The 25,905-nt window shown below is 45.6% G+C and overlaps 1 long non-coding RNA gene across 1 annotated transcript in view; it reads right to left on the bottom strand.

Moving 5' to 3' along the window:
* Positions 1–864: 864 nt before the first annotated feature.
* LOC307111750 overlaps positions 865–25,905 on the bottom strand; it is a 60,832-nt gene continuing 35,791 nt past the window's right edge. The window contains exons 4-6 of the long non-coding RNA XR_013814618.1: positions 12,503–12,609; positions 4,566–4,659; positions 865–1,336 (exon numbers count right to left, since the gene is read on the bottom strand). This is a non-coding gene — a long non-coding RNA (uncharacterized lncRNA). The remainder of the gene's footprint in view (positions 1,337–4,565; positions 4,660–12,502; positions 12,610–25,905) is intronic.

The raw sequence follows: 25,905 nt of genomic DNA, 5'->3' as shown, positions 1-25,905 counted from the left end.
TCTTTCCCCTTTGGGCACTGTATCTTGAATCAATCAAGCTCTGTTGTGGGCCAGCCTCTAGAATCAGGTTAGTTCCCTCTGGCCCAAATCCTATACCCTAAGTGGGCAGGACCCTCCCTGTTTACTCTTCTTCCCTTTTGGCCCAGGGCTGTGCCGTGATCCAGCATGCCTCCCACTTCTCAGCCCATGGAACAGCAAAGCAGGCCCCTGAAGATGCTAAAGCTGAGGCTGAAGCTGATGAAGGTGGAGGTAAAGGTTTCTTGGTCTATCCAGCTACCTGGAGCAGGGGAAGAGGAAACACAACAGAGGCTAACAGAATGGAAAAGTAGAACACCAGAATTTGCTCCCAAGGGAGACTGGCTGTAGAATACCTGAAATTAGAAGTCTCAAAAAAAATGTGTTAGGGATCCCTGTTGCCTTGGCTGGCTCCGGGTGTGGTTCTTTCCAAGGGAGAATGATTGGTGGAGTTTTTCCAGCCCTATAATTCTACTTGTGATGAGGTAGAATTAAAGCTGAAATGTGAGTTTATAAATTGCCTAGTTGGTGGATAAGATTTTAAATCTCCTCAAAAAAGTTACATACAAAATCATATTAAACTCCATATCCATCTGCCTACCATGATCTAATTTCCAAATTGAGTACAATTAATTTTTAATCCTAGGTCAGCTTTCCCACCACCACCTGTCTCTCTCTTCACAACCTCCCCCATCAGATAGTGTGTGCTCAGAGAATTCGAGACCATTTTAAATATTAACTTGAGCCATACCTACCCAGAAAGATGAATCCACACACACGCCTTCTCTTCTTCCGCCTATTATTACTAGTATAGTTGCTCATATATTTCTAAATGTAGTTCTGGTTAAAAATAAATTCTGTAAACTAAGAATGTGGGCTGTGTCTGCCTCCACAAAAATTCCTTTGTTCTCTGTGGAGAAGTGAGCAGAGATGCAGAAGTACAAAGCCAACCCTGCCTTTAAGAAAAAGATACTACACCAGTTTTCAGCATCTGTGTATGTCTTTCTGTTAGAAGCAGGGGTCACTGAATTCGGAGGAGAGATCTGGGTGCTTCCAGGTTTTATAGCATAGACTTACTTCCACAACTGCTCAGTTTTGGATGGGCAGAAATTCCATAAGAAAGAGTACAGGAATAGACAGGCATGGTGGGCTAAGGCCGGTTATCACCAGGAAGCTTACATGATGAAGCATCCTCCAAGAGCAGGCCGACCAGGGCTGAATCAGCTAAGACAGGAAGCTGCTGTCAGCATCTTGAGAAGCCAGCGTACTCCAGGAGAGAAGCTCTTCAGATGGAGATCCTCTGCTGAGTGAGGCCTTTTGTCTGGATGAATTGAACCACACACATTTTTAATGAGCTTTTGTTCTCCTTAACATTGGAGTTCTCATCTTCTATGACAGACCCACTCACCCTTGGGGACTGGAATACCAGCACAGATCCTTGAAGAAAGGACAAGGAAGAGGGCAGTAACTCCTGGGGATGTGACAGACCGTGCTCAATGAAAGTAGAAGCCAAAGAGGGTTGCTGCTTGTTCGATACCATTCTAAACAAACCCTAGGTTGTTCACATTCCAGGATTATTTGCAACAGGCAACTCAAAGTTCCTGAACCTGAAGGGCAGCTAGCAACAATATAAAGCTAAAAAGGAGAAGACTGATCCTAGAGGGAGCCATCTGTGAACGTTGCCCACCAACAGTTTCTAGAAGCTACCAAATGTGAGAACTGTCCCTGAGTTCTTCTGAAGACTCCAATGTTAGCTGCTTAATAGCTGATCTGAAATGTCTGACTGGTTTAAGCCTGTACTTTTACATGGCCCCTACCAAGTGGCACGGAAGGTTAGCTGAAGTTAGACTCTAATGGAGACAAAAACTTCTGACTGAAGAATGACCCATTTGGGGAAGATAAAGCTGATGATAGGAAATGGGCTGGGCCTAGATGTTAGACTCTCTTTTCAGTGAGTCACGAGTTAAAGGGCATTCAGGGGCTGAAAACTTGGCCTCTACAAAAATAAATCAGATCACAAGTACAATACTTTTAACCACAAATACTGCAAAGGAAAAAGTTTAAAGTAGTCAGTAGTGAAAAAACAAGGCAATTATTAACATCAGGGAAAACAAAAGGTAACTTTCTTTGCATGTGAATAATGATGTAAGCACCAAATATTAATTTAACCAAAAATTATAATATCATTATGTAGGAAGGATTAGAGAGTTAAAACAAAGGGATAGCTGAAAAGAGTGCTAAATCTTCACTTACCATAAAAGGATGATAATACATCTAAATTGCTGAACCAAAAGAGAACAGCACATGTATATTACTTAATATATGGCAATGTATAAATGCCAGAAGAAACAAGAAGACTAAGGGGAGTAGGAAGGAATGAGGAAGGAAACTGCTGAATTTCATTAGACTTTTAATGCTATTTGACTTTTTAAATTATGGGCATGTGTTCATTAAAACAATTTCTAAGTGATCTTTCTCCAGAAGTACAAGACAGAACAGAACATCTTAAGAGTGTGTTGAAAAGGCCAATTAACTTTAAGCTCCAAATGCACTATATAACATAGGAAAGGTTTAGGAAGCAAGAGGAAAGGCTAAGGCTCCTTTAGTTGATTTAGGCACAGCTTGATAACAGTTAAGTTTAATATCAAGAGTACTTAATTTGTACCTAGGTATTACATGATTTTAAACCTTGTTAATTCTTGTGTAATATTTATAATAGAATTGAAACTTTCTTTTTAGAAAAGTAGTTTGGGAACAGAAATATACTGAGTGGATCATGCTCTATACACTATTTCTTTAATTGTCCTTATAGGAAGAATGGCTGACCAGTGGACGGACCTATGCATCCATAAACATCTTTGTTATTTATCAAGTGCCAGCTACCTAAAGAGCAAGGTATTGACTAGGAGGAATTAATCATCCTCCATAAGATTTGAGACTATAGCCCTAACCAGTTTGGCTCAATGGATAGAAGGTCAGCCTGTGGACTCAAGGGTCCCAGGTTTGATTCTGGTCAAGGCCATGTACCTTGGTTGCAGGCACATACCCACTAGGGAGTGTGCAAGAGGCAGCTGATCGATGTTTCTAACTCTCTATCCCTCTCCCTTCCTCTCTGTAAAAAATCAATAAAATATATTTTAAAAAAAGATTTGAGACTATGATTGTCATGGATTTAATCCATTTCTTTCTTCCCAGCTCTCTTTCAGAAGTGCTAAAGGTAAAGGAGTTTGCCCAAATTTTTCTTTGGTGACACTGTTTAAGTAAACATGTTGTCACATTGAATGGATGACTAATGTGGAATGAACCTTTACCCTTTATCAGAGGATTCCTTAATCTCAGCGCTGTTAACATTTGGGGTCAGATAATTCTTTGTTGTGGGGGTCTAAACTGTGCATACCTGTCCTCACACACTAGATACCAACAGCATCCATCCTCACCAGTTGTGACAACCAAAAAATGTCTTTAGTAGCTCATCAAAGATTTAGGTTTAGTCTATATTATTAACTCTGCAGCAAAGAACATCCAAACAGTGATTAAAATTTATTATACCACTCTGCATCTGATAACTGAGACATGTTAAGTGAGAAGGTCCTCCCTAAAGTATAATTAGACTATGTAAATCACTTAAGTATTTTTAAATCTGGAATAAAATTGAAAATGAAAAGAATCCCATCATGACATCCTAAGACACTGGTTAAATCTTTCTCCAGGCAGGGGAATCTTGCTCCCAAAACCTTTATAATCTCTGCCTCAACTGAGCTTGCTTCAGCTTTCAAGAAACCTGGGGTAGAGCCCATAGGGGTTTGAGCAGGCAATGGCACTCCAGTGAGGATTCCTGGCCAACGTGAGTACGACTGGGTCTGGGACATAAATAGCTGCTTCATCATCAAAGCCTCCTGCCCAAGAGAAGGCTTTCATGAGGACTCAGGCTCATTGTGTGAAAATTCAGATGACTGAACTATAATTAGCTCGATTAGTCAACATTTTAATTCATAGGATTCTGGCTTTGATGTGTTCCTTTCTCACAGAATCAAAGCTAATAATTCTGGAAACATAATTGGGAGCTGAGTGCCAGCTTGAAGCTCGGGGAGCTCCCTCACCTCTTTGGCAAGCTCTGCTTCCAAGACAGCCGCTTCCTGGCCATGAATGAACCTGGCCCAGGCACCTCCACCTTGCCCTTTAGCTCCTTGCTTCCCAGGATATTTCCTGCGCACCTTTTCTCTGTGAGTCAAGATCTCCAGCATTAGGTTCTAAATGTAGTGGTTGACATTAAATTATGATGTCAGTATCTCCAAAGCCTGAGCCCATACATTATCGGTGCTCAATAAACCTTTTTTTGGATGTTGCTAAACAAACAATGGAGCAGATCACTGATTGGTTGTTTATCCAAGAGCCATCCTTCCTGTTTCAGGAATAAAAACCTGATTTAAACAATCAATTGTCGTGATTGTCTTCTTAATCAAACATAAGCACATGAGATAATTCTGGCCAAAGAAAGTCAATGGGGAGGATTCTCAGAAAGATTTTCTTGCTTAAAAAGGCATACATACCAAGAGACAGTCCTCTTCAGCTATTGGATGTGGTTGTGTTTCCATGTGACACCTAGGACTGTGCCCACTATCTTGAAATCAGGAGGAAGACTATCTGAAGACAAAGAAGACAGGCCAAGGATGCATCAGAGAGATAGAAGAATGTGCGGCCTCTGTGACATTGTTAAGCTGTGGATCAGCCATCCCTGAAGCGACTTCTGGATTTCTTAAGTAGATGATACATCTTCCTTATTGTTAACCTATTCTCAGTTGCATTTCCTGCAGCTTATAGCTGAAAACATCTTAATTGATCTAAGTGATTCACCAGATTTTTTTTGCACAGGAAGGGATTTACATGAAAGGCTAGCCTACTGGGAACTTGATTATAACCACTACTACTTACTGAGAATGGACCACACACATGCTCCAGTACCGTATGAACACTGACTCTAAATCTCACAAAAACTCCATGAGATGATGTTTATTATCTGCTTTTTATAAATAAGGAAACGGAGGCTTTGAGAGTATAACTAAACTTATGCAAATCACCCGGTTACTATACAGGGCAACTCAGATTCATACCCAGATATGGTCTGACTCTGTTTTTCTCTACATTCCACCTCTCATTAGCTTTCTAAAGACACATTGGAAGAGATGAGGATGAACACACACAGGAAGGCTACGTGGTTCTTTCTATCTTATAACTTATTTCTGTGTTATAAGATAGAAGGAAGAAAGGAATGGACATCCCATCTCCTGAAACTGCCTAAATGGGTAATGAAACCACTGTCCTCAAAATATCCCTTACCATGCATATAAGCCTAACCAATGGACACAGACACCAGGGCGGGGGGGGGGGGAGGGGATAAGTGTGTGTGTGTGGAGGGGAGTATGGGGGGATAAGAACACATATGTAATACCTTAATCAATAAAGAAAAAAAACTAAAATGCCACCTTTGTCATATAGCAAGATTTCTTTGGGCTTTTTACTTAATCCCTGTTATTTATTTATCTATTTTCATGTCAATAAAATATTGTTTTGATTATAGTAAAACAAAAACAAAACCATCCCTTACCAGAGACCCTGGATACAGATTACAAACAAGAAGAGGTGGGAAACTCTCCGACATTTTGACATTGGGCCTCCAACTTAGTCCTGCAAACCTGGTCATGGCACTTATAATTTGTAAAGACCATTACTGGCTTCTTTCAAGCATATCTCACCTAGGAACATCCTGTCTCTCATATTCTTGACATAGTCTCTGAAGACAGGATTTAAAAGATTTTAAAATCCTAAACAGAAAAATATCTGTTTCCTGTGCCCCCAACAATCCCCACCACACGAAAACAGGGTGCCCAGTAAAGACAAAGAAGAATACCAAGTGGTGCTAAGCTCTTGGGACTAAGCCCTGGTCCAAAGTCTGATCCTGGTTTGTTCAAGAGAAGACTGATTCTGATAAAGGCTTAGAAAGTGGTACAGACTGGGTTTTATTTTCTGGGGATCCTGCAGGACATGAGTGGGGAAGGGTGGGAGTTTCTTCTATAAAAAGCCCTAATGGACCACTGTGTCTCCTTATATGACCTTGACTGAGAAAATTAATAAACCCCAAATCCTCCCCCCTTCCATTTTCTTCCCTTATAAAACAGGAATAGTAAAGGCTAGTTGACCATAAAAATCCAGAGATGAATGTCAGCATCTGACTGCTGTGAGCTCCCAGGCCTGCACGAGACAGACTAGAGATCATCCCTGTACCATCCCAGTTTCTCCTTGGCTACCCCACCCTTCACCAACTCCCATCAGCCTCATGAATCTAATGGTCATCAAAGTCGGAAATTTCTTCACATTTCCTGAGCCACTGTATAGAACTGATAAATGAGCTAATCTCTGCACACCATACACCTAAGAGCTCACATGTAGCTGGCTTGCTGGCATGGCATGCTGACAAACCTGGAGAGGTAGGAGGAGATCCAGGCTTCCTGGATCCAGGAGATCCATGGAAGCCGAAGCAAGAAGATACATCAACATGAAGAGTGTCGTCCTACTGGGCCAAATGCAGCTAAGAGACCAAGAATGTGACCATTAGATGAAGCAATGTGGAGCTTACTGGACCTTTAGAAGAGCAGTTTGAGACTGAAATGCTAATGGACTGTGTTGAGGAATGAACAGGAGGGAAAAAGAAGTGTCTACAGACAACTCTGAAGAAATTTTGCTTTGAATGAGATCAGAGAAATGGAAGAGGATATGCAATAAAAAAAAGTTTAAGATAAGGGATATTAGGGCATCTTTATAGGCTGATGAGAATATCCTTTCAAGAGGGAGAAATTGAGAATGCAGGAGAGAGAAGTGATATTTACGGAAGGGAACCCTCTAGGAAGGTAAGAAGTGGGGGTACTTTATTCTCTCAGTGTGAGATCTTTCTGGTAACTTACTTCCTCTAGTCTTCTGATGGACATATGTTCCATGTGCCCTCACGTGGTAGTCTAATCCAGGACAGAGTCGAGAGGTATTAGAGAGATTCCATGCTAAGAGCTTTTCTTAGTGTTGCATACTGGTTTTAGGATCCAAGCTGTGGCAATCGGCTTCCAGTTTCCCAGTGTACTATCCCCGAGGTCTAGGGCACATTTTTCAAAGGTCAAAAAATTCATGTCTGAGCTCCCTCAATAATATAACTCTTTTAAAAAATATATATATTTTTTATTGATTTCAGAGAGGAAAGGAGAGGAAGAGAGATAGAAACAACAATGATGAGAGAATCACTGATTGGCTGCCTCCTGCACGCCCCCCACTGGGGATCGAGCTGGCAACCTGGGCATGTGCCCTTGACTGGAATCAAACCTGGGACCTTTCAGTCCGCAGGCCGACACTCTACCGACTGAGCCAAACTAGCTAGGGCAGTGGTCGGCAAACCGCGGCTCGTGAGCCATATGCGGCTCTTTGGCCCCTTGAGTGTGGCTCTTCCACAAAATACCACGTGCAGGTGTGCACGTACAGAGCGATTGAAACTTCGTGGCCCATGCGCAGAAATCGGTTTTCGGCCTGGGAGAGTCTATTTTGAAGAAGTGGTTCTACCATCGAGCCACACTCAAAGGGCCAAAGAGCCGCATGTGGCTTGCGAGCCACGGTTTGCCGACCACTGAGCTAAGGCAATAATATAACTCTTAATATGGGCCAGACATTGCATTTATTGTCCCACTTACTGTTATTATCCCACCTTACAGATGGGGACCCAGAGGCAAAGAAATGTTAAATGACCTGCCAGAGGTCATATATATGGTCAGTGGAGGAACCGGGACTTGAACCCAGTCAGTGTGGCTCTGGAAGCTCATCTCTTTAATCTCCCCCATATTCTGCTTCCTCCCTTTGGCTCTTCCTCCAGAAGACCTAGGTTCCTTTAAACCTATAAAACTACTTGTGGCTTGTCTTGACTCAGGAGACCACCCCCCCACCCCCACCCCGACCCCCTGGTCCCCACACACACACTGCCTATCCTGAAGCCCTTCTAATGAGAAGTCATCTCAATTCACCTGCGACTGGTCCTGTCCCCATGAGGAATGCTTCTCATGCAGGGAGGGAGGACTCTGAGCTGCTGCTTTCCTATTTATATCAGGTCAGAGCCGGGCAGGAAACAGATGGCACACTCAAATTGAGTAATTTGAGGAGAGTTGAATAAAGGGACTATTTACAAAGGTGTGGGCAGGATGTAGGGAAACCACAGAAGTAGTGCAATAAGTAACAGCTACTTGACCACCCCTAGGCTTGAAGGGGTAGGGAAGGTGTGAACACCAGGACCTATAGAGTGGGCCCTGTGTGGTTCACCACCTGACAAGAGCTGTGACCATGAGTCAGGAGATGCAGCCAGACCGGACGTGCCCTCTTTTCACCCCCTCCTTCCCCCAGGTCTCCCTCATACTTTTCTTCCCTCTGATCTCCTGCCCAGGGCTTCCACTGGCTAAACCCAACCAAAAACCAAAGGGCAAGGGAGCCTGTTGATTCAGTTTGCATATAGTGGATAGAAAAGGGTGAAAAGTAGATCTAGAAGGGCAAATAGAAGTATTTAGCATACTAACCAGCTTACTATTTAGGGTGGAGAATGGGGCTCTGGAGCCAGGCTGGCTGGGTTCAAGTGCCTACTGCCTCTTATTTGCCACATGACTCTGGGCAAGTTATTTAACCTCTCTATGCATCAGTTTCCTCATCTGTAAAGCGGGCTACCTAACAAGAGCTGTGATCATAACACCAACCTCACAGAGTTGTAATAAGTGTTAATCCTTGATTTTTCTCATTTAGATAACACACTTAGCATATAGTAGGCACTCAATAAATACTGGTTCCTTTCCTTTCTCACCTTCTTCAGGTAAGTGTATAGGGACAAAGTCTTCAAATTTATATGTGGCCCTATTACATGTACTCAGTATATATTGCTTGATTGATGATTGAAGGGACCTTTCTTTCCTTGAGGTCTCAGAATATCCTGTAAAGGACCCATCAAGTCTCTCCTAAGAGCCTGCAGCAGTTAAACTGTGGCTTCAAAAGTTCTTGATATTAAAAAAAAAAAAAAAGTTCTTGATATTGCTGACATGGTTCTAGCTCACTTCGTGGGTGGCTGCAAGGTTACTAGAGTGTTGGCCTTATAATTTACTAAACTGTACATTTGGTTTATGCTGTTGTCTGCATTTGCTTAATATTTAACATTTTTAAATGTTTTAAAAAATATTTTCTAAATTTCACATAACCATAAAAAATAAAACTATTTCATTGTTTGCTTTCCCTCCATTTGTGACTAGATGGGTCTGAATTATCACCAGGTTCTTGACAAAAGGCATTTGAAAAGGTGATTTTACTGGTGGTAAGTGGATCTAGGACCACTTATTTCTTCCTACTCATATATTTCTTCTGAGGCTGGGTCTAATGCTTGTACAGAATGTATACCCGAATGCTCCCTACTCTGGCCCTTTCTTTGAAGAACGCCATGGTTCTTGTTGACTGGCTCTAAATCCCTGCCCTTTGATGCACCCTGAACAAGAGGCTTCCTCTATCAGCCTCTTAAAAGCTTAGAGTGTGGGGCTCCTGTTCTCTACCAAGCACCTCTGCCATGTTGCCAGGCCTTGTCCCCAATCCACTCTTAAGTAGATGCCAAAGTGGAGGAATGCTTTTCCAAGGCACTTACCTGGCATTCTCCCTTTCTATTATAGTGTCTCTTTCAAACCTTCTTTCATTATGTGCTTTCCAAAGGAATAAAAAACTCCCTATGAAAATTCTACTGGATTCAAAGTTCCACAGTGGTGTAGAACTGTATCTTTTCATGTTTTTAATAACCTATATTGCCTGAGTCATTGACACAGATTAGGAGCTTCGTTTCAAGATTGTTGAAACGAACTGAATTGAATTTTCTATCCCTTCCTGCCTGCATGAAAACTGTCTATTTCTCCAGGCCAGCGTGATCACTTCAGTGGGTTGCACACTACTTGAGGGAGAAGGACTTCGCCTTCTCTGGGAGTTGGTTTTTAACTGGCAGCTGCAGCAGGAGTGTGTAAAAGGATGAAATGGGAGGTAGACAGGGAGGAACCAGCACTTAAGAAACTTGGAGTCTTGTTTATTTTTAACATTATTCACAGATGACTTTCTATCTTTCTTCTCCTTAGCATAGATGCTTCTACCCTCTTCTTGTAAACGAGTGCATAGCTGAGGAATTGTATTTGTTTATCTTGCTTCTTGAACAGTCACAGATACACTCCCAGCCCCTTTCACCCCCTGCCTACCAAAGCTGGCCCAGTGCCTTTGATGTTTTCACTTCTGCAAAAATGACACAGGGCCTGGAGATGAGAGAGTTCTAGCTAGGACATTCAGCTCCTCTGTGCCTCACCTTTCCTCATCAGTAGCTGGGAGTGGGAGTAATAAATAAGGAGTAAGAAAGAAGTGGAGCTTGCTGTTGGGACGAAAAGTTCCAGCCTGTGAAACGTGTGATTTATGGCGATGAGACATTCAGATCCAATTCCTGGGCGAGGGCATCTAAGGCAGGGGCCTCAATGTGTTTCCCTACCATAAATCAGGACACTGATTGACCAAATCAGCTGTTTTCCTTATTCCTCCAAGTTCCAAAGTGCAAACGCTTTCCTGCTGAGTAGTTATTTTAGAAGAGGGAAGGGGAAGTAAAAAGCCAGGCTCCCGAGGGCCCTCAGGGGCGCTGGCGATGCTTTCCAGACACCATTGTAATATCTCTGATCTCCTCGCTCCCTAGTTAACGGCACCCTTGTTCGGGCTCCGAATCTAAAATGACTTGAAACAAGCTCAGAGCACAGACCAACGCGTAGCTTTCCCATCTCCTAAAGATGAGATTCCAAGGGTTTGTAAATAAATACAACCCGCAGCAGAATTTCATTGTCAAGAAGGACAGCATGTTTGTCCCGACGCCCACAGGAGGGCCTTTTGCCAAAACGAATGGGAAATCATTGGCCCAATTAACATCCTGTGATCTTAGATCTAAAAATGACCGGGACCGGGTAAACAAGGTGACGTAAGCGGCTGGGCAGGGAGTGGCTCTCTACTGCCACCTGGAGGAGAGCGTCCGCAATGGCGCAGAGGCTCCGGACTGCGGGAAAGCGGGCCTTGGCTGGCTGGAACGAACTGGAGAAAACGGGTGCGAGCTGGGAAGACGCCCGGAGGGTGGGAGAATACAGAGGAGGCTAAACAGAGAGGAGAGAAAACTCCTCTGCGACCTCTGCTAGAGGAAAACGAGGTCTGTGTTATCCAGGCCACTGGACGCTGTGGCGTTAACCCTGCTGGCTTCCTCCTGGGAACATTGCTTTTATAAAAGGACTCAGGCACCATAAACTCCCGCTAGGAAAAAATTATAGCTCAAGCTGCGTGGGGACAAGATCGCAACGCTGTATGCCCTTGATAAAAAACAACTCTCAGGTTGTTGTTGTTTTTTGTTTTTTGTTTTTGTTTTTTTTTTGGGGGGGGAGGCAGTGGCATGGATATGCTAATAACCAAGGGCCACCAGATTTTCTGTTGTACTTTGGGCTTCACTGTGACTTAGTGGGGAGGGCGTGCAGGAGTGTAACAACAGTCCTAATTTACTTTCTTGTCAGACTAATGTGAGAATGAGGCTGCAAAGCTTTCTGCATTACGCAACCCCCATGCTGGGAGCTGCCCCAGAAATGTGCTGGGGGCTAGATCAACAGTGTGCTATTACTTTCCCTTCTGTAGATGATCCACAAAAGAACAACAAAGGGTTGATTTTTAACTTGTTAAAAACAAAACAAAGCCCACTTTATTGGGGGGTTAGTCAGTTCTTGCTGTGTTGCAAACCAACTCTAAATCTCTGTAGCTGGGGACAATAAACATTTCTTTTTCTTGCTAATGGAGCTGCAGGTCAGCCTTGCTCTGATCTTAGTTAGGCTCAGCTGGGTTGGCTGAGCTCATCTGGACTCCAGGCTTAGGGTCAAATATAGGTCTGCTCCACGTGGTTCCATTTCTGGACCGAGATGAAAGGCAAGTGACTACCTGAGGCATACTCTTCTGGCAGAGGGTGGAACCGTTCAAGAGGCCAAGTCAAAACAGGCAAACACATTTGAAGCTTCTGCTTGTGTCATGTCAGCTAATATTCCATTGGCTGAGACAAGTCCAACATCAATGGGGGTGGAGGGCATAGAATGGGATATACCCTGCTTACTCTAGTTGATCCAGACTGGAATTTAACCAAAGGGTCATTGTCTGCTCACAGGAGATATATGCTTCCTGTGGGAGAATTGCAAAGTGAGGATGGTCTAGATCAGCGGTTGCCAACCTTTCGGATCTCACGGACCACGGGTTGGCTACCACTGGTCTAGATAATCCTTAGGTATATTGGTGGTCACCAACATGAATTCAGTATTGCATAATAGACACCTTTAATTCACTTCTCTTTCTAGTTATACCCTCCACTTACGACATTATGTGTTCAGGGACACAATACCTTTGATCATGTCAGGTCTGCTTTATGGACATTCCGCTTGTCTCATGACAGGATTTATTCAAAACTCCCTGTACCAGGAGGGTAGACATTACTTATGCAGGTATCACCTGTAGAATGAAAACAACAGGCAGAGAGTCTTTAAGAAGGCAGCATGGTATGTTGAGAAGAGCACTAGATTTGAGAATCAAGAAACCTGGGTATCTAGTCCTGATTTGCCAGTTTTGGAATTTGGAAGGGTTGGCAGAGACCAACAACCAACTGCCTTTAAAGCCTTGTTTAGTAGCTTGGACTTTATCCTGTGCACTGGGGCATGACAGGGTTGGATCAGAGTTTTTGAATAACCTTTTTGGCAACAGTGTGGAGGGTGGATTGAAGGAGAAACATTGGATTGGAGGCAAGGAGGTAGTTAAGATATAGTCCAGGTGAAAGGTAATGGGGACATAGACCAGGAATGAAGCACTAGAGATAGAAAAAGGGATGAATAAAGAGTCTTTAGAAGCAGAACTGACAGGACTTAAAGACAATCAAACATGAGAGGAAAGAAAGGGAAAGAGGGAGTCAAACATGAATGATTGACACATGAGGATTCAGAGTGCCTCGCACAAATAGGAGTAAATATTGTTTCTCAGACTCTTTGTTGTAACTGCATAAATGTATGTGGATGCATGGGTTGGCAAGCATTGTAAAATGAATTTTTCAGGGCTGGTGCCCACCTCTAAATTATACAAAATGGACTATATCAGTGTTTTCCAAACTTCAGTCAATTGTATACCACAGTCACAATTTTTGTCATATTCAAATAATACCTGCATTCATTTTTTTTAACCTAAACACTTACTGCAGGCTCATCCTAAAACAAAATTATATATGTGAAATCATGATGTTTATGTGCTAGTTATTTGTCTATACATATTGAAACAAATACAAGGCCATTAAAATTAAAATGTATCTGTTCCAAGGGTTGGCAAAAGTTGGTTCACAGTTATTTGTATGGAAAATAATATTTAAAAAATAGTAATATAATAAACTGTTTCTCATACTCAGAACTGTAAGCCTATTTTTGCTTTTGCCCACCCCTGAATATTACCAATCCTATCTAATAAAAAGGGAATATGCTAATTGACCCTCATGCCGTCGCAAAGATGGCGGCACCCACAGCCAATAAGAACAGAATATGCTAATTGGCTGTCACACCCTCAAAGATGGCAGCGCCCACAGCCACTAAGGAGGGAATATGCTAATTGACTGCCATGCCCTCAAAGATGGCGGCGCCCACAGGCACAAGATGGCGGCGCCCAGCCCTCTCAGCCCCGCTGGGGTGGCAGGCGCACAGCAAGGCCGGGCCCGCCCGCCTCTGGAGTCCCCCAGTCCCCTCAGCCCCCCAGCCACCCAGGGCTGGCCCGAGGCACAGGCAAGCCTCGGATGGCAGCTGCCCAGCCGCCCAGGGCCGGCTGAGGCTCAAGTAACCAGGGCTGGCCAAGGCTTGTGCTGCCAGCAGTGGCAGCAGCAGAGGTGTGATGGGGCGTCACCTTCCCCTGATCACCGGGTTGCCTCCCATCCCTGAGGGCTCCCGAACTGTGACAGGGGGCAGGCCGGGCTGAGGGACCCGTACCATGATTTTCATGCACTGGGCCTCTAGTAATAATAATAATAATAATAATAGTAGTAGTAGTAGTAGTATTACTTCCCACGCCCTCGGCTATATGCAGGCCAGATTTACAAAACCCCTGACCCAGATGATACCTAAAGCCACTAGGATTATACTGATTTTGCTTTCTATGCCTTCCTATTGGTTTTCATTCAGATTGTATCAGTGTCCAGCCCTGGATGGCAGGTCTGGTCATTGGCAAGGCCTTGCCCTGCAGGCAGTAACCTTTAGCAGAGCTGGGGTTGAGGTTGTCTTCCAAATAAATGGGGACTGACCTGGAATGTCTTTTTAGCTCAATGTCTCACATCTGAAAGCCACTGCAAGAGCAGACAAGCCAGATGAGCTGGGCCCCTTGCTTTCTGCAGCCAAGAATGCAAACGGGGCCTTGGAGTCTCCCTCTGCATCTCCAGGTTCTTCCTGATGCCTGCCCAGGGGCCACATACACAGGTCTGGATGTGGAGGGTTGCAAGGCAAACTTGTTTTGTTCACATTTGATGTATAAAGATCTCTATAGACTGTTTTAAGGTAAAGTTAAATTAATTCTGCATTAATGGGTTGGATGACAGGAGGCATGTCAGTAAAGCTCTCTGAGCCTCATTTCCCTGGATAAAATGGGGGGCTAGGCTGGTGACCATGAAAGGGTCTCACTCTAACATCTTACTGTGCTCAACAATTTGGGGACAGTTGTGTTTCTTCTTCTTTGAATTCTTTATTCAAGTCCTTGCCCTTTTTCTCTTTTATAGGATTATTTGTTCTTATATGTAAAACTTATTATCATCATTGTATGCAAACGTTTTATGTATATTGTGTCTTATCCTTTGTCATTAATATTGCAAATATTTTTCCCCAGTATTGTTTCAATGGTTGTTTCTGTGAGAATAGACACCCTGCTCCCCGCACCCGACACCGTGAAGATATTTTAACTTAAAAAACAAACAAACACCAAACTGACAATTTTTCCTCAAGGTATCTGCTTAAAAAGAGCTTACTTATTCCTAGATTACAAAAATATACATTCAGTTTATCTTCTGGAAATTTAATGAATTCATTATTTTATTTTACAATTTTAGACCTTTTAAAATGTATTTTATATAAGGAGATATTTTTCTTTTTTATTTATTTTCTTTTTCAAATAGGTGCCCCATTTATTGAACAATCTATCCTTTTCACACAGATTTGAAATATATTATCTTTATGAATTTTTAAAAAATCATGTTATCCTATATAATAAAAGGCTAATATGCAAATAGACGGAACAGCGGAACTGGAACAAGTGAACTATTGGTCGCTATGACGTGCGCTGACCACCAGGGGGCGTGTGTGGAACATGGCAGGCATTGGCCATGGCGTGAAGGTGGAGCAGGTGAGCGGGGGCGTCAGACCAAGGCGGGGCACCGGTCGCTGTCATCGGGGTGAGCCTCTGGTGGTTACTGAAAATTCTTTGCTCCCCTGCGCCACAGTCCCGCCCAGCACTCGCACCTGCTGCCAGCGCTGGCCCCGCTCACACCCGCAGCTGGCGTCGGAGTCGCCACTCACACACACTGCCGGTGCCCAGCACTGGTCCCGATCACTCGGCGCCATCAGCGGGTGTGAGCAGTGGCTGCCGGCCCTGATCACCCCTGAGAGCTTCTCCACCTCCCCCTGCTCCTGAGGGGCGATCGGGGCAGCAGCCACCACTCACACCTGCTGACAGCGCTGGCCCCGCTCGTACCCACTGCTGGCGCTGGCCCCAATCGCTCCATGCCGCCAGTGGGTATGAGCGGGGCTGGTGCCATCAGCACATAGGAGCAGTGGCAGCAGGAGCAGGGCTACTGGCAGACAGGGGACTGGGGGCCATGGCAAGAGGGGCCGGTCGGGGTCATGGAGGATGGGCTGAGACCCGCCCCTGTGCCTACCGCAGCCTCGTGGCCCACAGTTCCTTTCAAGGTGCACAAATTCGTGCACTGGGCCCCTAGTCTCTATATATAAAAGCCTACACAACCAGTCAACGGTTCAACTGGTTGCTATGATACGCACTGACCACCAGGGGGCAGACGCTCAACGCAGGAGCTGCTCCCTGGTGGTCTCTGCAGGCTCAGCTGACCGACAGGCACCAGATGCCGAGCTTGCGGCTGTCGAACGCAGCTGCGGCAGCGCGTGCCTCTCCCGCAGATACTCCTCCTGTACACCCTTCCCCCATCCGGACTGGGACTGAGATCAGGATGGGGACCAGCATCGGGACTGATTGGGTGCGAGCCCGCAGCAGCTTCTTGGTCATGGGTGTGCCAGTATTACCCTAGGACAGGTGCATGGAGACCGCCGCAGAATGGCGGGGCCAGGATCAGCAGGAGCAGCGCTGCGCCAGGCTCGGGCTCCTTCCCCGCCGCTTTCTACTTCGTGCACTACTACATCCCTTGGGGGATGTTGGATGCTGGTTTCAGCCCAATCCCTGCAGGCCACACCTAGGGACCCCACCAGTGCCTGAATCTGTGCACCGGGCCTTGTCAGTTCTATTATGCCATATTTTAACTGTTGTACTAATGGAATTATTATTTTTATTTACTTATATTTTAAAACTATAGCAACAATATTTACTTCCAACCTCACTACCACCACTTTAATGCATTTAAAAATTTACCATAAATGGTCATGATCATGACTGTCAACATATAAAGCTGTCAGAAGAAGACTTTCCTTTCCTATCATTGTAATTAGTAGAGTTAATCATAGCAATTAGTAAAGAACTCAGTTTGTATAATTTTGGGGAAAGTAGGGCTAGGACCTAGGGAGATTATTTCCTGTGTAAAACTAGAAACTTAGAGATAATTTCCCCCCAGGGTGCCCCCTCCCTACTCCAAGTATCCATTGTTCTCTCCTCTCTACCTCACTTCATCTCTTAGACTCCACTGTCAAGTCTTCATTCACACTGAGGTGTTGATGATGGTTACTGCCCAACACAGCTATTTTCCTTAGTGTGAGGTATGTGGAAATTAACTTGTTACTAATAATAGAGTACTAAAGTTTGAAATATTTTACTTTTTATTAAGTCTGAGTTGACTCAATGTTTCCCCTGAAATAAATTCACCTGGTCTATCTTACTTCTTTTGTGGGAGAAGAAAAATGTATTGTGGTAACTATCTGTGACCTCTTTGTCACAACCCATAGGGATATAATGATGTGCCATTAATAGCCGAGGCCACTTCAAATTGCCCTGGGAGGGAGTTGAGCTTAAATGTCTGCTTTCATTTTATTTTTAATGTTGTCCAAGGATAATTTTTAATAACTTCACCAAATCGATATTGCAAGTGAGGAAGAATGATGCTGGAAACATATGTGTTCGTGAAACTACAAATATTATGATTACTTAATAAAAGATAAAGTGATAACACAAATAAAATGTACACTACTATTATTCACAATGGGTACTCAATAAATATTCATTAAATTAATGAGTGAATATTTAAAACATCAAAAACAGGGTTTGTTGATGCTTTGCTGAAATATTTACTCATTTTTAATATAATCTGTGGTGTAAGAAATAATAGTTTCAAAAATGTTTTTCAGAAGAGTTTAATATTCTTTTAAAACTTATCCTATCCTATATAATAAAAGCCGAATATGCAAATTGTTCGACCGACCGGGAGCTCGACCGAGAGTTTGACCATTCACTATGGTGTGTGCTGACCACCAGGGGGCGGCGCAGAATGTGGCGGGCATCGGCAACCAGCGGCGGCGCCTGAGGGTGGGGCCGCCGCCCAGCTCCTAGGTGCTGAGGGAGCCAGGTGTGTGGGGGGGGTCCTGGCCCCAATCGATCACCCCACAGACAAGATGGTAGAGAGGTGAGGGGGCAGTGCCAGGCCACAGCGGGGTGCCAGGCAGGGCTGTGAGGCTGGGGGCACGAGCTGAGGCCTGATCCCTGCAGGCCACCCCGAGGGACCCCATCCATGCACGAATTCATGCACCGGGCCTCTAGTGTTTATATATTTTAACATAAAAATAACTATTTTTAGGAGCGGAACAAAAGTCTTAAGTGAAAAAACAAGACATAGAGAACAAAAGAATAGTAATGTTTGAGGGTATGAGGCAGTGGCAACTGGCCTCTAAATTTTGTACAGAATTCCTGGCCTCAGGAATATCTTACCTAGAATGTAATGCTTTTATGAATACTTTATCTACTTTAGAAATATTTTCACTGCTGTTTGCCCTATTTCTTTGCCTGCTCCCCTGAAGTTATTTTGTTTTTTAAATAAAACAAAACTGGGTTCTCTAATAGGAGTAAGTCTTTGTCGTCCAAAGTGAGGGAAAAATTTGAAAAACAAAAATTTGAGAATTGGGACCCTAAGGTAATATTCCCGATGCCCCCTGCTTCTTACCCCCTCCCTCCCCTCCCCACAAACAAACTTCGGAGCCTTAAGCTAGAGGAAGAAGACTCCCAGAGTAAAAATGAGGCAACAGCCAACAGGTTGAACCTCTGAAACACACCTGGGGGCATCCCCACCCCTTGTCCACTTGTAGCGTCAGCCCTGCTACGCTGCTCTGTGTTTTTGCGTCCCATGTGTCATTTCTGACTGCTTGAAGGAAAGTGGAGTTGGGACCATTACTGGGAGCCACTGATCAGAAGTGCTGCTTTTACCAGTTGAGTAGAACATAGATAATCCCTCCATTGCCAGCCTGCTCACCCTGCTCCTCCCCCAGCCATCCAAGAGGAGGATGACTGAGGTCTCCCTGGCTCGCAGGAGACATCCAAGTATTTTCCTCAGGGTACCTATCAGTGGATTCATTAACTTGCTACTCCCAAGCAATTTTCCCAGCAACAAAAGATTTTTCAGTCCTTTTAAATTTATCTAAGGACAAAAACTATGCAGAACATTCAGGATATAAGCTATGTGAGCAACAAATAACAAAGCACTAATTGCATCTAGTGGGCATAGAATTTCAGTGACTTCATGTTGGCTAAATATAGGCGAACACTTGGTGTGTAGTGCGTGCCAGGGAGAACCATGATGCAATTATCCCCTCCCCTTACTGGAAGGGGGAGGACAAGGGTCAGAAGGCAAGAAGGAGATTGCCTCATAAATGGTCACTTGTAATAGCCTCAAACTCCACTGTGTCCATGGCTTATACATACACACACACCCCAAGGCAAAGGAAACATTACTATATAGCTTTAAAAGAACATAAATACTAAGCTTCTGACCATAATTAAAAATAATTGCTTTTGTTTTAAAATTTAATTGTTCCCATTTTCTTTTTAATCTTTATAGCAAACTCACATACACCTTAAAACATTTAGAAATAAGTAACTGCTAATTCTTACTAAGCAGTTAACAGATGCCAGGCACTGCCTGCTCTTGGGGCTTTACATTATCAACTCATTTAGTCATCACAATAAGTCTCGGAGCTAGGTATAATCATTAATCCCTGTTTTACATTCTAAAAAGAACAAGGGATGAATTGGGTTCAGCACCTTGGTTAAGGTTATCTAGTTAGAAAAGGGAAGACTGGGAGTTAAACTCAAGTTTGCTTGATATCAAATGCCATGCTCTTAAACTCTAGACCAGTGCTGTTCAACAGACATATACTGTGAGCCACATATATAATTTAAAATTTTCTAGTAGTCACATTAAACAAAGCAAAAAGAAATGAGTGAGATTAATTTTGATAATGTTCTATTTAATTCAATATATCCAAAATATTATCATTTCAACATTTAATCAATATGAAAAATGATGAGAACCCAACTGGTGTGGCTCAGTGGTTGAGTGTCGACCTATGAACCTGGAGGTCATGGTTCCATTCCCGGTCAGGGCACATGCCCAGGATGCGGGCTTGATCCCCAGTATGGGGCTTGCAGTAGGCAGCTGATCAATGATTCTCTCATCTTGATATTTCTCTCTCTCTCTCTCTCTCCCTCTCCCTTCCTCTCTAAAACCAATAAAAAATATTTTTTAAAAAAAGATATTTCACATTATTCCCATACTAGAGGCCCGGTGCACTTGTGGGGAGGGGGGTCCCTAAGTCTGGCCTGCGCCCTCTCACAGTCTGGGAGCCCTTGGGGGATGTCCGACTGCTGGCAGTTGCACATCCTTAGTGCTGCCACCGCTGCTTGCTCGCCAGCTGTGAGCCCGGCTTCTGGCTGAGCAGTGCTCCCCCTGTGGGAGCGCACTGACCACCAGGGGGCATCTCCAGCGTTGAGTGTCTGCCCCCTGGTGGTCAGTGCACATCATAGAGACTGGTCGTTCTGCCACTTGGTCAACTTGCATATTAGCCTTTTATTATATAGGATTAAGTGTTAAAAACCCAGTATGTAGCCCTAGCTGGTTTGGCTCAGTGGATAGAGCAATGATCTGTGGACTGAAGGGTCCCAGGTTTGATTCCAGTCAAGGGCACATGCCTGGGTTGTGGGTTCAATCCCCAGTAGGAGGCAGTTGATCAATTATTCTCTCTCATCATTGATGTCTCTATCTCTCTCCTGCTCCCTTCCTCTCTGAAATCAGTAAAAATATTTTTTTAAAAAATCCAGTAAATCTACTTGCAGCAGACCTTTATTAGGACTAGCCACATTTCAAGTGCTCAATAGGCACCTGTGTCCAGTGGCTTCCATACTGGACAGTGCAGGTATGGAAAGAACATTTCCATCATGGCAGACAGTTCCATTGACAGTGTTGCTCTAGATTCCACTGGCAGTCGAAAAGAAAAAGCATCACCTATAAACTCCATCTATTTCAATGTAATGTATGCCTCCTGTTTTCTGTGTGTGTGTCTGTGTGTGTGTGTGTGTGTGTGTATGCACAGATATACTGTCATCCAGATGAGGGTCACATATAGTTTTAATTAAAATTTTAAACATATTTTTTTTTTTTATTTCAGAGAGAAAGGGAGAGGGAGAGAGAGAGAGAAACATCAATGATGAGAGAGAATTATTGATTGGCTGCCTCCTGCATGCCCCACACTGGAGATTGAGCCTGTAACCTGGGTATGTGCCCTGACAGGGAATCGAACTGTGACCTCCTGGTTCATAGGTTGATGTTCAACCACTGAGTCGTGCCGGCCTGGCAGATTTCATTAATTTTTAATGATTTTTTTTTTTAATGAAAGCTTACAAACCTCCAGTGGTTTTGCCTCCCTGTATGTATGTGAGGCAGCTTTGCTGTGCTGAAAAGAGCATGAGACTTAGAGTCAGAGGGCTCTACACTTACCACTGTGTGACACTGGATAAACTGTTCTCCAATACTCGGTTACCTTATCTGAGGAGGAAACATGTAAGTTGAAAAATACCTTATAATCAAAGCCTCTTAATAAGTACCTCATTCTTCTTATAACATGGGCAACATATTATTTTTTTAATCATCACCCAAGGATATGTTTTATTGTTTTTAGAGAGAGAGGAAGGGAGTGAAAGAGAGAGAGAAACATGGATTGGTTGCCTTCTGTACACGCCCCAACTAGGGCTTGAACCTGTGATCCAGGTATATGCCCTGACCAGGAATTGAAACCCACAACCTTTTGGTATATGGAAGGAAGCTCCAACTAATTGAGCCACCTGGCTGGGGCAACAATATGTTCTTACACAGGGTGGGGCAAAGTAGGCTTATAGTTGTGAGTACATGAAACATTTATTCTTGTATTAGTATTTATTAATTATTGCATTTTTTCCATACAAACAACTATGAACCTACTTTTGCCCTACCCTGTATATGTAGTGTGTGTATGTGTGTATCTGTGTGTGTGTGTGTGTGTGTGTGTGAGAGAGAGAGAGAGAGAGAGAGAGAGAGAGAGAGAGAGGGAGAGAGAGAGATTGACTCTTAGATTGACCAGTCAATGGTCAATCTAAGAGCCTAGTTTTGCACTCCTAACCCAGGTAGAGCTTTTGCTGATCAGTGATAACTGTAGCCTTTTCCCAATGTAAGTGGACTGTCTCTTGCTCCTCTGCCTTTTGCAAATGAATTTTGTAATGTTCTTCTGTCTTGGGCCTGGCAGTTGCTGCTTGAGGAGGAAGTCTGATTTCAGAAACAATCAATCTCTCCTCCATCCTTGTTTTGACATGTCTTGCTGCCCAAAAGGAAGAAAGTTCCACGGCCTACAAGGGGAAGCAATAGTGTTGGCCCAGAATGAGAAGAGTCTTTAGGAGCAACTTGAAGCCACCATGGCTACTTGCTCCTCCTAAGCTGGGAGCACATTTTAAATATGAGGGCAGAAGACAATCATGATTCTTCATCTCTACAGATAGATATCAGCATACAGTCTCCAATCAACAAGGAATCTCTGAAACTCTAAATTTTCACTGGGTCCAGTGAAATAAGTTTGACAGGGTTCAGGACACATTACCCCTAAATATGACACCTTTATATATTGAACATTTTAAGCTGAAGAAGTTTGAGAAAATTGCAGAAAGAAGATCTTTCTGACCTTCCCCTGTCCTTCGCCCCTGAAGTAGGTCATAAGATCCTCATGTGAAGTGCCCTCCCTATACCTGGTGTAAAAAGGTGTCCTTATATTTGAAGTTAGGGATACTAAGAGGAATCAAAATGCAAAGCCTTGCTAAGTTTCCCCAATTTACTACCCTTAGCGCATACTCTGTAGTTCCCAAGCTTGTTTTTCCACAACCTTCCACTTTTCATCAAACCTAGAATAAAAACACTCAGGTGTAACCATTTCTTTGGATCTTCATTTCTTTACAAAGGCTCTGTGTCAAGTACAATTTATCTATAATAATCCTATCTAATACAAGAGAAACATGCAAATTGACCATACCTCCACTACGCCCACAAGCCACGCCCACAAGCCAATCAGGAGCGAGTATGCAAATTAACCCAACAAATATGGTGGCGGCCACGGAGCTGGAGCAAGCAGGAGGCTTGGGTTGCTCCCAGTGATGGAGGAAGCCAAGCTTCCCACCCGCTCTGGCCGGCCCTGGACTCCGCTCAAGGCTACAAAGTTTCAATTATAGAAGATAAATAAATCCCAACAAAAAATGGCAGCAGCCACGGAGCTGGAGAGAGCAGGAGGCTTGGGTTGCCCCTGGTGATGGAGGAAGCCAAGCTTCCAGCCTGCCCTGGCCTGCCCTGGCCTGCCCTGGCCTCCGCTCAAGGCTACAAAGTTTCAATTATAGAAGATAAATAAATCTCAGATACCAGGGCCTCCACTTGGGTCGCCGGGGAGTGGGGGGGTGGCTGGCCTGAAAACCACCACAGGCCCCTCACCCAGGCTGCCCCATGCCCCAAGGGAACCCCCACCCTGATCCAGGACACCCGTAAGGGCAAACCAGCTGTCCCCCACCCGTGCACCAGGCCTCTATCCTATCTAGTAAAAGAGTAATATGAAAATTGACCATCAATCCAACACACAAGATGGCTGCCCCCATGTGGTCAAAGATGGCTGCCCCCATGTGGACACAAGATGGCTGCCACAAGATGGCCAGCAGAGGAGGGCAGTTGGGAGGGACCAGGCCTGCAAGGGAGGGCAGTTGGGGGCGATCAAGCCTGCAGGGGAGGGCAGTTAGGGGTGACCAGGCCGGCAGGGGAGGGCAGTTAGGGACAATCAGGCTGGCAGGGGAGCAGTTAGGCATCAATCAGGCTGGCAGGGGAGTGGTTAGGGGGTGATCAGGCTGGCAGGCAGAAGCAGTTAGGGGCAATCAGGAAGGCAGGCAGGCGAGCAGTTGGGAGCCAGCAGTCCTGGATTGTGAGAGGGATGTCCGACTGCCCGTTTTGGCCCAGATTGGAGAGGGTGCAGGCTGGGCTGAGGGACACACCCCTGTGCACGAATTTCGTGCACCAGGCCTCTAGTAAAAGCATAATATGCTGATTAGACTGGATGGCCAAACCACCTTCCGAACAAAGCCGGGGCTGCGAGGGCTGAGGCAAGCTGCGGCTGCCAGGGCCGAGCCCCTTGCACGAATTTCGTGCATCGGGCCTCTAGTATTAAATAAATGTATATGCATTTATCTTCTTAATGTGTCTTCTGTATCAGAGCCCCAGCCTAGAAGGTTAGAAGGGAAAAAAATTTTCCTCCCTTGCAATAAGAGCAATAAGAGAGCAATAAGACACTGTTGATGTTATATAGCTATTTGAGTGGATAAACTACTGTGATTTCCAATGTAGATTCCCAGCAAAATTACCAAAAAGAAGGTAAACATTAACTTTTATTTATTTATTTATTATTATTATTATTATTTAATTTCTTTATTGATTAAGGTGTCACATATTTGTCCTCATCCCCCCATTCCCCTCCCACACCCCTCCCCATGGATGCCCCAACCCCCTGTTGAACTTAACCATTGGTTAGGCTCATATGCGTGCACACAAGACCTTTGGTTGATCTCTCCCCCCTCCCCCCACCCTCCCCTATCCTCCCTCTGAGGCCCGATAGTCCGATCGATGCCTCCTTGTTTCTGGTTCTGTTCTTGTTCATCAGTCTATGTTGTTCATCATTTCCCCTAGATGAGCGAAATCATGTGTCACTAGAGATATACTTATAGGAATTGAATGTGCGAGGAGCAATAATAGTTATGCTGACAGGCAAATGAATCAGTCTGTAGTGAGTTTCTTTCTGGACCAACAGTTCTTTTGAGACCCAATATCAATGTCCACCAGTTCCTTATGAGTACATGTCGGTACTGACCCCTCAGTTCTGGATGGTGGACAAATGGTGGTAATGCAGGTCCAACTCCCTCTGGTTTGGTCTCGGCCGGACCCAGGGGCACGGCTTCACCCAGATCCAGGGGCCCACGGCCTCACCCAGACCCGGGACCCAGCCTCACCCGGATCCAGGGGCACACGGCCTCGCCCAGACCCAGGATTCAGCTTCACCCGGACCCAGGGGCGCATGGCCTCACACGGACCCGGGATCTAGCTTCCCCCGGACCCAGGGACACATGGCCTCACCCGGACCCAGGGGCGCGTGGCCTCTCCCAGACCTAGGGTCACGTGGCCTCCCCCAGATCCAGGGGCCCAGGGCCTCACCCGGACCCGGGACCCAGGCTCACCCGGATCCAGGGGCACACGGCCTCGCCCGGACCCGGGATCTAGCTTCCCCCGGACCCAGGGACACATGGCCTCACCCGGACCCAGGGGCGCGTGGCCTCTCCCAGACCTAGGGTCACGTGGCCTCCCCCAGATCCAGGGGCCCAGGGCCTCACCCGGACCCGGGACCCAGGCTCACCCGGATCCAGGGGCCCACGGCCTCACCCGGACCCGGGACCCAGGCTCACCCGGATCCAGGGGCACACGGCCTCGCCCGGACCCGGGATCTAGCTTCCCCCGGACCCAGGGACACATGGCCTCACCCGGACCCAGGGGCGCGTGGCCTCTCCCAGACCTAGGGTCACGTGGCCTCCCCCAGATCCAGGGGCCCAGGGCCTCACCCGGACCCGGGACCCAGGCTCACCCGGATCCAGGGGCCCACGGCCTCACCCGGACCCGGGACCCAGGCTCACCCGGATCCAGGGGCCCACGGCCTCACCCGGACCCGGGGCCAGGCTCACCCGGGTCCAGGGGCCCACGGTCTCACCCGGACCCGGGGCCAGGCTCACCCGGATCCAGGGGCCCACGGCCTCACCCGGACCCGGGACCCAGGCTCACCCGGATCCAGGGACCCACGGCCTCACCTGGGCCCGGGACCCAGGCTCACCCGGATCCAGGGACCCACGGCCTCACCCGGACCCGGGGCCAGGCTCACCCGGATCCAGGGGCCCACGGCCTCACCCGGACCCGGGGCCAGGCTCATCCGGATCCAGGGGCCCACGGCCTCACCTGGACCCGGGACCCAGGCTCACCCG

The sequence above is a fragment of the Cnephaeus nilssonii genome (genome assembly GCF_951640355.1).
Source record: "Cnephaeus nilssonii genome assembly, chromosome: 15".
Taxonomy (NCBI): Eukaryota; Metazoa; Chordata; class Mammalia; order Chiroptera; family Vespertilionidae; genus Cnephaeus; species Cnephaeus nilssonii.
This window is presented reverse-complemented; position numbering and strand designations above follow the sequence as displayed.